This window comes from Dermacentor andersoni, unplaced genomic scaffold, assembly GCF_023375885.2.
Source record: "Dermacentor andersoni unplaced genomic scaffold, qqDerAnde1_hic_scaffold ctg00000516.1, whole genome shotgun sequence".
Taxonomy (NCBI): domain Eukaryota; kingdom Metazoa; phylum Arthropoda; class Arachnida; order Ixodida; family Ixodidae; genus Dermacentor; species Dermacentor andersoni.
The window spans coordinates 10,001-22,500 of NW_027315200.1; the positions used below are offsets into that span (position 1 = coordinate 10,001).

The 12,500-nt window shown below is 53.9% G+C and overlaps 3 non-coding genes across 3 annotated transcripts; 1 reads left to right on the forward strand and 2 right to left on the reverse strand.

Moving 5' to 3' along the window:
• Positions 1-322: 322 nt before the first annotated feature.
• Positions 323-475, reverse strand: LOC140214610 (5.8S ribosomal RNA). Its single transcript, XR_011891547.1, has one exon. It is a non-coding gene; the product is annotated as a 5.8S ribosomal RNA (ribosomal RNA).
• Positions 476-2,049: 1,574 nt separating this feature from the next.
• Positions 2,050-3,864, reverse strand: LOC140214611 (small subunit ribosomal RNA). The gene has a single exon (XR_011891548.1). It is a non-coding gene; the product is annotated as a small subunit ribosomal RNA (ribosomal RNA).
• Positions 3,865-8,677: 4,813 nt separating this feature from the next.
• LOC140214619 (U2 spliceosomal RNA) lies at positions 8,678-8,869 on the forward strand. The gene has a single exon (XR_011891556.1). It is a non-coding gene; the product is annotated as a U2 spliceosomal RNA (small nuclear RNA).
• The last annotated feature ends 3,631 nt before the right edge of the window (positions 8,870-12,500 follow it).

Consider the following 12,500-nt stretch of genomic DNA (forward strand, 5'->3'; position numbering starts at 1 on the left):
GCGCTTCCGACTCTCTCGCAAACGTGCGCGCTACATGGCAACAGACGTTCGCGCCTCGTGCTTGGACCGCTCTTTCCCTGCAGGTATCCGACTCCATCCTGCGGCGGTCTTACTAGAGGCGCGCACTCGTCACGCTGCAGTAGTATTGCCTCGTTTCCGTCTTTTCGAAGAATTGGCACAACGGTTTGCCACCGTCTCCCTCTCGTGAGGCCGCTGGCGCGTGGCTTTAGCGCTCAACGTACTGTCCATGATGCCGACGCGGTCAAAACGAGTCGACGGACGCACGTTCCCTGTGCGCCGAAGTCTCTCTTGATATGTGATCCGACCCTCAGACAGACGAAGCCAAGGGAAGACCCAAGGCCGCAATGTGCGTTCAAAGAATCAGTGCTCAGTGTGTCCTGCAATTCACACCAAGTCTCGCAGCTGGCTGCGTTCTTCATCGACCCGAGAACCGAGTGATCCACCGCTTAGAGTCGTGAAAAATAGTTTGTTCAATTCAGTACAGTACAACCAGGGTTTTAGGCACGTGGCGTCTCCCTGTGTGTGGTTTCGAAGAGCGCCTTTCGGCGTGCGCTCCTCCAGTCTCGCTCTTTCGGCGGCCGCGTCTCAGCAGCTGAAAGCCTAATGGCACTCCACTCCTGCTACTCGCGCGTGTGTTTTGCGCCCACGCCTTCCTCGCTTGCCCTCGAGGCACCTTATGCCGTTTGCGCGCACTCGAAGCCGGTTTTACCTGCCAACCATCCACCGGACCCGTGTGTCTCGTGTGCACGTTCACATCGCTCCACTAAAAATTGCAAAGAGCGACAGAGCCATGATTAGGGCTAAGCCGCTGTGGAGTCTTTAACGGCTACACGGCCACGGGCAGGGCTTCACCCCCATCGACGTGCTTCGCTTCAGTCAGCAGTAGGTTCATAGAAGGGCCTCAAACACACACACACTTTCGCATCGGCAGATCGCCGCAGCATAACCGCTGTTGATCCAACAGCCTACTTGAGACGAAAGACAAGAGCCCGGCGCGCGTACTCGCGCAGCTCTCCAAAACCACTCGGCCAGTGCCAGGGACGGCTCCCTGCGCCGGCGCCACAACAAGTCTACTTGAGGCGGAAGACGAAGCCAGCAAGGGCCTGGCCGCAAGTGCGTTCGAAACCGGGACTACAGTCCCTCGTCTGTCCGTACTTCCTCTTTCGACGTGCGGCGCCTTCCCAAAGCGCACAAGTCCGCTAACCGCAGAACGCTTCCGACGTAGCAAAGCCGCGTTTCCTTCGGTACTTCGCAGCAACGCCGCCTTTCCCTCGGCGGCGGGCGAATAGCCTGCAGACGTCGTCGCATTAAACCGCGATCTCGACACCTCGCGCGTCACGAGCAGGAGCCGACCGGCAGCCTCCGGCCCTTTCGGACTCGGTGGCATTTGCCGCGGAGGACGGGAGAGCACTTTAGGCCACGGTTCCTTCCGTACTTGGCAGCCGCACCCTCATACCGACAGTTCCATGACCGACCGAGCGCCACACCGTTCCTTTAGTACTTGGGTGGCAACAAAGTCGGGTCGTTACTCCATACTCGCCGCAGGAAGCGACCGGCAGCCGCCAGCCTTTTCAGACTCGGCAGCGTTTGCCGCGGAGGACGGGAGAGCGCTCGCACCACGGTTCCGTGTGTGTACTAAGCGGCAGCGGCATTAGCTCTCGACCGTCAGTTCCTTGACCGACCGCACGCTTCGCCGTTCCCCTCGTACTGGGCAAAGCAGCAGGTCGGGTCGTCTTACTCCCATTCCGCGCAAGAGCGCCAAAGCGGACAGAAAGCCCACCCAGTGTGCGTTACGCCGTTTCTACCCGCGGGCGCGGCCAAGCCAACCGTCCAAGGTTGCAGCCGGCGTCCACTGGGCGCAACAAATTTGGCACGGGGCGCCCCTCAAAATTCAGGCAGTCCCCGGCATGTTCGGGTATAGCCGTCCCCGCGTCCAAGCGGGGCCAGCGGCGGAAAGCGTCGGGCGCAGCGAGCTGCTTCACCCACACGGGGTAGAAACAATGGCGCTCGCCACCCTTCACAATCCGGTAATGATCCTTCCGCAGGTTCACCTACGGAAACCTTGTTACGACTTTTACTTCCTCTAAATGATCAAGTTTGGTCATCTTTCCAACAGACCGGCGCAACCGAAAGGCCGCGCCGGACATCGGTCCGAAGACCTCACTAAATCATTCAATCGGTAGTAGCGACGGGCGGTGTGTACAAAGGGCAGGGACGTAATCAACGCGAGCTTATGACTCGCGCTTACTGGGAATTCCTCGTTCAAGGGGAACAATTGCAAGCCCCTATCCCAATCACGAAAGAAGTTCCACGGGTTACCCAGTCCTTTCAGACAGGGATAAAGACACGCTGCTTCCTTCAGTGTAGCGCGCGTGCGGCCCCGGACATCTAAGGGCATCACAGACCTGTTATTGCTCTGTTTCGTGCGGCTAGGAGCCGCTTGTCCCTCTAAGAAGGTTGTAAGGTGCTGGGAACCCCGCACCTATTTAATAGGCTAGAGTCTCGTTCGTTATCGGAATTAACCAGACAAATCGCTCCACCAACTAAGAACGGCCATGCACCACCATCCACCGAATCAAGAAAGAGCTCTCAATCTGTCAATCCTCCCAGTGTCCGGGCCGGGTAAGTTTTCCCGTGTTGAGTCAAATTAAGCCGCAGGCTCCACTCCTGGTGGTGCCCTTCCGTCAATTCCTTTAAGTTTCAGCTTTGCAACCATACTTCCCCCGGAACCCAAACACTTTGGTTTCCCGGAAGCTGCCCGCCGAGTCATTTGAGTAACTCAGGCGGATCGCTGGTTGGCATCGTTTATGGTCAGAACTAGGGCGGTATCTGATCGCCTTCGAACCTCTGACTTTCGTTCTTGATCAAAGAAAACATTCTTGGCAAATGCTTTCGCAGTAGTTCGTCTTGCGACGGTCCAAGAATTTCACCTCTAGCGCCGCAATACGAATGCCCCCGTCTGTCCCTCTTAATCATTACCTCGTATTCCAAAAACCAACAGAACAGAAACGAGGTCTTGTTCTATTATTCCATGCAAGTTTATTCAGGCGACTCGCCTGCGTTGAGCACTCTAATTTTTTCAAAGTAAAAGCACCGGCCTTCTCGAGGCACACAATGAAGTGCACCAAGAAAGGACCGGCATGATGTTCAGTCCGAGCCGTCGCATCGGGTAGATGCACTACTCGTCTGGAACTGAGATCCAACTACGAGCTTTTTAACCGCAGCAGCTTTAGTATACGCTATTGGAGCTGGAATTACCGCGGCTGCTGGCACCAGACTTGCCCTCCAATTGATCCTCGTTAAAGGATTTAGAGTGTACTCATTTCAATTACGGGGCCTCAAAAGAGTCCCGTATTGTTATTTTTCGTCACTACCTCCCCGTGCCGGGAGTGGGTAATTTGCGCGCCTGCTGCCTTCCTTGGATGTGGTAGCCGTTTCTCAGGCTCCCTCTCCGGAATCGAACCCTGATTCTCCGTTACCCGTAACAACCATGGTAAGCAAGTAACCTACCATCGAAAGTTGATAAGGCAGACACTTGAAAGAAACGTCGCCGGCTCGTGGCCATGCGATCAGCACAAAGTTATCCAGAGTCACCACACAATACGGGCCGAAACCCGATCGATCTTGGTCTAATAAAAGCACCCGTCGCCCAAAGGGCTTCAGGCTCACTGCATGTATTAGCTCTAGAATTGCCACAGTTATCCAAGTAGGAAGAAACGATCTAAGGAACCATAACTGATTTAATGAGCCATTCGCGGTTTCGCCTTATTTCGGCATGTACTTAGACATGCATGGCTTAATCTTTGAGACAAGCATATGATTACTGGCAGGATCAACCAGGTAATCGTTCAACTGCGCGTCCAGCCTTTCAAGCAGGCCGGACGCCGTTTTTGCGATGCCGAGGCCACCTTCAGGCGCCCCAACACGCTTCGTTCTCGCAAAGGGTAGCACTTTGCACAGTCCGAGACGACGGCGTTCGAGCTCGCTACGGCGCCCTCCCCGCAGGGCCGGGTATCGCCACGCGGCAAGAAGCACGCAACATTCTCGATAGACCGGTTGTGTCGACTCGATCGCGGCTTGCGGTTTCTCTCGAGCCCGCAGCACTGGTGGACCGACCGACACTTGCAACGTAGCCGAGACGGCAAAGCCGCTAGGCGACGGGTCACGCCCGCGCCTTCGGCGCTTTCGTATTTGATTCGTCCGAGGACGATGCGGAACACACTTCGATATCGTGGAAAAAGCGTCGTCCGACAACCAGCCCCTAACGCATCAAGCGGATGAGGCTGCAGACGTCAGCTGTGGGATCCACGGGAGCGATACCGGGGACACGCTTGACGGGCACGAAGCCCGCCGCATATCAAACACCCAGGTCGCTTTGGGGGCGACTGCTCTCTGGGACCCCCATATAATAGCAGCGATAAGTACCCAGACCTCCATGGGGCCGTACTCGTGCCACTTTCGACGAGCGTTTGGCGAAAATCGTGCCGCCTCGTAACGCCGCGAGCAAGATTGAAAGCTTACGTCGGCAGCACAATGCCGAAGTCGTGAAAGCGCAGCGCGTCTACCGAATGCGCGAACGGCAATTTCTCGCTAATGGCCAGTACGGTTTCCTGCACAATTGCCTTTCTGTCGCCCTACGGGGCCCCCGGCCGATCGATTCGAGGCACGCTAGCACGGCCCCTTCGCCATTTCCGAGCACGAGTGCGAACAGTGCGGGCGGCGTGCTCGACGCCCCGGCTGACGTCGTTTCGGACTTTGTCTCTTCGCGTGCTCGCGGCAACGCCGCGGCCAACGACGACGTCTGCGCGGTTCTTTGCCGGTTCCCGGCGTGCTATAGTGCAGCCCTCTGCAGGGTGACACCGGCTCCGTCGTGGCCGTGCGGCGGCTTGTACGCAAAAGTTGCGTCAAAGGCGTCGCGCTCGCGCCGCCCCGGCACACGCGGTTTCGGACTTTGTCTCTTCCAGCGCTCGCGTAGTCGTGGGCACGATTGTCGACTTCGGAACGGTGCGCGGACACCGCCACGAGCACGCGCAAGACGAAAATCGCACTACGGTACAATGTCGGCCGGGGCCCTACGGCCCCTTACAGTAGCAGCGATAAGTGCCCAGACCTCCATGGGGCCGTACTCGTGCGACGCGGCGGCGTACTGCGCCGAGCCGAGCGCCAATATTTGGCTTTTGCAGGGCGGATTCGAGCTCTGGCGATTGCCGCGGTACCGCCGCTCACCGATTCAAGGCACGCTAGCGCGGCCCCTTCGCCATTTCCGAGCACGCGTGCGAACAGTGCGGGCGGCGTGCTCGACGCCCCGGCTGACGTCGTTTCGGACTTTGTCTCTTCGCGTGCTCGCGGCAACGCCGCGGCCAACGACGACGTCTGCGCGGTTCTTTGCCGGTTCCCGGCGTGCTATAGTGCAGCCCTCTGCAGGGTGACACCGGCTCCGTCGTGGCCGTGCGGCGGCTTGTACGCAAAAGTTGCGTCAAAGGCGTCGCGCTCGCGCCGCCCCGGCACACGCGGTTTCGGACTTTGTCTCTTCCAGCGCTCGCGTAGTCGTGGGCACGATTGTCGACGTCGGAACGGTGCGCGGACTACGCCACGAGCACGCGCAAGCCGAAAATCGCACTACGGTACAATGTCGGCCGGGGCCGTACGGCCCCTTACAGTAGCAGCGATAAGTGCCCAGACCTCCATGGGGCCGTACTCGTGCGACGCGGCCGCGTACTGCGCCGAGCCGAGCGCCAATATTTGGCTTTTGCAGGGCGGATTCGAGCTCTGGCGATCGCCGCGGTACCGCCGCTCACCGATTCAAGGCACGCTAGCGCGGCCCCTTCGCCATTTCCGAGCACGCGTGCGAACAGTGCGGGCGGCGTGCTCGACGCCCCGGCTGACGTCGTTTCGGACTTTGTCTCTTCGCGTGCTCGCGGCAACGCCGCGGCCAACGACGACGTCTGCGCGGTTCTTTGCCGGTTCCCGGCGTGCTATAGTGCAGCCCTCTGCAGGGTGACACCGGCTCCGTCGTGGCCGTGCGGCGGCTTGTACGCAAAAGTTGCGTCAAAGGCGTCGCGCTCGCGCCGCCCCGGCACACGCGGTTTCGGACTTTGTCTCTTCCAGCGCTCGCAACCATGTCGGGGCCGACGCCGACGACTGCGTGGTGTTTCAACGATTGCCGGCGTGACACAATGCAGCTGCGTGCGGGATGCCAGCGATTCCGTCGTGTCCGTGCGGCGGCTTGTACGCAAAAGTTGCGTCAAAGGCGTCGCGCTCGCAGCCGCCCCCGGCACACGCGGTTTCGGACTTTGTCTCTTCCAGCGCTCGCGTAGTCGTGGGCACGATTGTCGACGTCGGAACGGTGCGCGGACTACGCCACGAGCACGCGCAAGCCGAAAATCGCACTACGGTACAATGTCGGCCGGGGCCGTACGGCCCCTTACAGTAGCAGCGATAAGTGCCCAGACCTCCATGGGGCCGTACTCGTGCGACGCGGCGGCGTACTGCGCCGAGCCGAGCGCCAATATTTGGCTTTTGCAGGGCGGATTCGAGCTCTGGCGATCGCCGCGGTACCGCCGCTCACCGATTCAAGGCACGCTAGCGCGGCCCCTTCGCCATTTCCGAGCACGCGTGCGAACAGTGCGGGCGGCGTGCTCGACGCCCCGGCTGACGTCGTTTCGGACTTTGTCTCTTCGCGTGCTCGCGGCAACGCCGCGGCCAACGACGACGTCTGCGCGGTTCTTTGCCGGTTCCCGGCGTGCTATAGTGCAGCCCTCTGCAGGGTGACACCGGCTCCGTCGTGGCCGTGCGGCGGCTTGTACGCAAAAGTTGCGTCAAAGGCGTCGCGCTCGCGCCGCCCCGGCACACGCGGTTTCGGACTTTGTCTCTTCCAGCGCTCGCAACCATGTCGGGGCCGACGCCGACGACTGCGTGGTGTTTCAACGATTGCCGGCGTGACACAATGCAGCTGCGTGCGGGATGCCAGCGATTCCGTCGTGGCGGTGCGGCGGCTTGTACGCAAAAGTTGCGTCAAAGGCGTCGCGCTCGCACCGCCCCGGCACACGTGGTTTCGGACTTTGTCTCTTCGAGCGCTCGCAGCGATGTCGAGGCGATCGCTTACGTCTGCACGGTTTCCGGTGTGCTACAATGCAGCAGTCTGCCGCACTACACCTCTTGGTTGCCGAGGCCAGCACGGCAATTTACTGAAGCGAGCGCATTGCGCCCAGGCGGCAGCGGACTTTGTGCTTTCGGGAGTGCTCTTGCTGTAAAATTTGAACGGCTGCAGCTGCGCGAAGCAAGTGTACCTATTTTCACTCTCTCTCTGTCTGCCTTTGAGGCGACTGTAATTTCACTTTAAACGCAACTGGAGGCGGGAGCAACCTGATGAGAGTAGGTGGACTTCGGTACATGTTGTAATTTAGAAATTGCTTTCAAGCTTTGAGGACATACACCTTCGCGCCATCTGCTTTCCCCGTCTCTTTGGCACTTTATAGTATGTGCTGCATGCTCTGCATTCCAAAGAAACACGCCTGTGTCTCTCCCTCTCTCACGTTCTTCTTCTTTTTGTAGCTGCTGTTGTAGAAGATGCTATGCTCTTTAATCGCTGTAACATAGAGTGCTTGCACAAGCCAACAACTGTTGCGCGTTTTTTTTTTTTTTTTTTCTCTTCCCAAGACGTTTCTGCCATTATTCACTAACTCTCGTTCTTAGTATGCAATGGAGCGTTAGCTCGCGCCATCTACCTTTCTTTCTGTATTGCAAAGTCCGCAGGTTTTCCTAGTTCCGTACACAGATGGCGCTAATGCGTTTTGGCGCCAGGTTCGAACGACCTCGCTGTACTCGTGTTTCCCATTTGAATGTTTCAAAGGGGTTTGCGACAGGGGGTGGTTCTTGTGCAAGGCTGAGCTTTCCAGCTGCGTTTAAGCTATGCTAGCATGTGTGCGTATATATATATATATATATATATAAATACACAAACACACACACACACACACACACACACACATGCATATATACATACACACACACGGTAATGGTAAAGATGATGAGGTAGCACTTTTTTTTTTTTTTTTACAATGCCTGTGTTTCAGATGGCGATCTTTCTCCCCTCTATGTTTCCGGTGGGAAGGAGTGTGCAGCGTTTTCTATATTTATTTTGTCATTCACTTCTATGTTGCTCGTCTTCGTACATGGGGCATGCTACCTAATTCTACCGGTCGATTCGACACGTTGCGATCCGTCCCGGCCTGTGCCGTATCAAAATTTTCAGTGGGCCCGGTAAATAAAAAGAAATGAAGGAAATGCGCGTAGTATATTACAATTGCACACGGGCTTGAAACGAAGCCCTCAAGGAAGGTCACCTTGAGCGGTCGCATTCAGACGGAAGTAAGCATTCCCCTGGCGCGTTTTTTTCCGCTCGCCTGTTCCGTTTTCTACGAGGTTGCCTTGGTTGGTTTCGCGTTACAAGCAAGCTTGCACTCGGGTCTCGTTTCTACGCGACAGCGTTTCGTTAACAGCGAAAGACTGAGGCGTTGCGAGTTCATCCGTGAGATAGGGAGCGTTGAGTCTGTACACAGGCTGAATTTTATAATATTGCCCACGCTGTTGCTGAGGTTACCCATGTCGGCAGGGCGCCCACAAGGCAGTAGTACAATGAAGTGAAGTGAAGGACATCGCTTCTCGGCCTTTTGGCTAAGATCAAAGTGTAGTATCTGTTCTTATCAGCTTAATATCTGATACGGGTTCTATATGGACCCACGATATTAAACCTATTTTTGGAAGTTGGCGGAGTGCTTGAAGCCTGCTTCACCTCCGCCGCAGGTCGGCCCGGTATTGCACTACCTCCGGGATCGGCCCCGCTCACTTAGGTGAGACTTCATTCAATCAAAATGAAGAGCACAAGCTCAACGCGAGCAGTGACTTGACACGCACCATTCCTATACTACACGCAACGATGCCGGTTCGCGGACCACGAGAGTAATTAAACTGCCACTCCATCTGTGTGTAGCGTCGCACTTGTTGCGTCGCAAATGGGACAGCCGCTCCAGCAAATTTCTAGTTATGGGCTTCGAGAAAAATTAATGAAAGCAAAAGAAAGAACCAGAATTCCTATTTGTCCGATGTCTCTGAATGATTGTCTCCTGTAAAGAGCCACTTGGGGGGATGGGGGGTAGGATTAGCCGTGGGGTTCGCAATCAATATGAATCCCACTCAAAGCCAACACTGGATTTTGGAGTTCACTATCGCTTGGATCCGTAAACCACCGCGGCCACGCAAGCTCGCCCTGCCGCCGAAATCCGCTGCCCAAGTGGAAGAAAGATTCCCTATGAAAGAAAAATAGAGTGCCCGATTTCTGGCAACTACTGTGCAGCCTTTGTGTACACATTTTCGCAGCAGTGGGACCGAGCGCCTCGAAAACAAACTTGTCGTATGCCCAAATGTGGCGAAATATATTCAAGGGTTAAAAGGTGCCTCATCTTTCTAACCTGTATGTTACGAAGACCTGTTGCTACCTTTTCATCATGAACATCATCATCATCATCATCCTGGCTACGCCCACTGCAGGGCAAAGGCATCTGCCATGATCCTCCAAGTACCCCGGTCAGGTGCCGATTGTCGCCATGTAGTCCCTAATCTAATCTGCCCTCCTAACTTTCTGCCACCACCCTGCTACGCTTCCCTCCTCTTGGAATTCAGTCTGTAACCCTTAATGGCCACCGGTTATCTTCCCCCCAGATTGCATGCCCTGCGCATGCCCATTTGTTTTTCCTGGTTTAAACTTTGGTGTCATTAACGAGCGTTTCTTCTCGCACACCCCAATCTGCTCTATTCCGATCCCCCCGTGACGCCACACCCATCATCCTTCTTTCCAGAGCCCGTTGCGTCGCCCTCAGTTACCCTTCGGTAATCCTCAAAGCTTTTTGTTGGGGCACTCGTGGCATCTTTCTCGTTTAATGAAGTCAAATTTTTTTCAGTTTTGGGGGAAAACTCAATGAGCTAGGCGCGATTGTGTCCCTGGCGCCGCTCTCAACAAGATGGCGGCGCCCATGCTTTTTGCCTGCAGGTTCGGCCCTACGCAGAACACGCCTGCCGGGCAGTGTAGCCACGTTGAAGGGGCAAAGCGTAGTGCAGTGAAGCGCTTGCTCGGGCGAAAAACGCAAATATGAGCCAAACAGGAATTTCCATTATTGGAAATTCCAGTTCAGTTTGCGCATTGCGTTCGCCTAAGGTAAAGAACACAAATGCGAGTGCCACAGCAGTCAAGTCAAAGCTTAGGATTGCGTATCATTTTTTTTTTTTTTTTTCTTTTCGTGCCTTTTACTCCTGGCCTGCGTGGCCCTAGCGCGCATGCACACGAAAGTAATGAAATGCTGAAAACACGAAATAATGCGGTGCGGCTGTATCATATCTATTTTGTGCGCTTTGTTCTTTGTGGACTACAGCGGTGTGCGTCATGAGAAAGTTTCGGTGCCCTTCTTGGGTGACCAGTGAAGCTATATTTAAAACCACATTGATTTGTACGGTTATTGCTACAAACTGCGTGTGGGTGTTTTTCTTTTTCGCTGCCAACGATGGGTTATCGCAACCGCGATCGGTTCTGCTGCTACGCTAGACGCGTGCTTGCCAACGGTTGGCTCTATACGCGACCCGCGACGCGTGGTCGGCACATTCAAGCAGTCAATTGCAAACCGTTCCAAGAAAAAGGATGTACTCCACTTGCCACCTAGTTCGACGATTGTACTTTCTGACCCTCGAGGAAGCGCCGCCTTCCCACGTTTTCTATAATACGATAAGATTCAGAGCGACCGCGACCACTTGTCTTTGTCAATATCTCGGAAACGCTTTCTTTGTTTTCTTTTTTTTTTTTTAAATCCAGATACTCAGACGCGCCCGTGTTCACGCGCACTTGTTCTCTCCGATAAGCAGGGAAGCTCGGTTGGGGTGGTGTCGGGCCTTGCGCATGCGCTGCTGAGCTCGTCGCTTCGCCGGCCGGTCGATGCTGGCGCGGTACTGGTAATGAACTTCGACGTGCATGGTGAAACGTCACTTTGTATTGCCACTGTAGACTAGCAATGCAATGTGTTTGCGAGCGATTGGATAAATGAGAAAGCGTGCACTGTCTACAGTTCATGCCCCTCTAGAGTAGTGGAAATGTTGCTCCAAGTGTTAGGTTTGTAATTTGCGCCTACGAACATGAACTAAACAAAGAAAATGGTCTGCAGCCGCCTTCGCTTCATAAAATTCCCGTACGAAGAAATTTCCGTGCGCGAATGAGAGAGCAAAAGAGAGAAACCATGTTAAGAAGAATGGCTGCCTTTTACGTGATCTCGCGCATGAAACCAGACGATAGATTAATTTTAGCCGTTCATTTTGATTTGCCGAATGTAAACCGGAACACTTTCTCCACGCGGTCTTCAGATTTGAATGGCAATCAATCACATCCTTTCTTTTTTTTTTTTTTTTCTGTTTCTTTCTATCTGGAACCGAAAGAATTCAGAACGCCATTTCAATCTTAGATTCGATTAGATATCGCGACTGGTATGCTGAAATATCACGCCTTATCTGGTGTTAACCTTCTTGATCACGGCAATAAAAAATCGCCAGTTCCCGAACTTTAATCGCGCCGAAGATGAACCGATATGCTGGATTCTTATTGTCATGATTTTATAGAAAGCGCTGGTTCTATGGCTAGCTTTGAGGAAAAGAAAAACATCGTTCAGGAATGTATAACTCTAAACAACTAAAAAAAAAAATCTGCCGGCAATTGGTACTACAACGAGAGTACTGAGAATACTGGAAAAGATGAAATCCAATCATGCTGAACTGAACTGAGATTATTTCATCAAGACATGCCCCGAAAAACGTGGCCACTTTCAATGATAATTTCAAATGTGATTTCTTTCTTTTTTTTTTTTCTTTTTTTTTTTTTTTACGACGGATAATAATTATCTTTCCAATGGCGGATGTGAAAATTTCAGAGCACGTCATTTTCGAAATCCCAAGGCCCCGGACGCATTCTCTCTTCTTTAAGTATTTTGGTGGTGCACACGGAGGAAAATTTCGCGCACGTAATTTATAAACTAGTAGTTGATTTTCTAGAAGAACACAAAGTGCTGACAAACGGCCAACCAGGACACAATTAAATTGGTATTACGCACGGTTTCGAAGCCGCGGTAACAAAAGGGTAACAAAGGGACGTTCATTTCGTGGTGTCGATTTCACGTCTCTCACAATAAAAAAAAAAAAAATAATAATAATAAAAACTACTGCATAAAATAGGTTTTCCCAAACTGGATGGTTTCGATCAGCTTTTGAACAGCCCTTCCTTAAATTGAGTTGGCGTTGATTGAGCAGGTGCGGGCCTCTGCTGTTTTGGATTTTTGTAAATGGCATCAGTACTGGACAGTCCGTTCACTTGAGGATCAAAGGAGAAACCCCCCAAAAAAATATCATATCGTGGTGAGAGACGTGGCAGATGAGTACAATTATCGGCA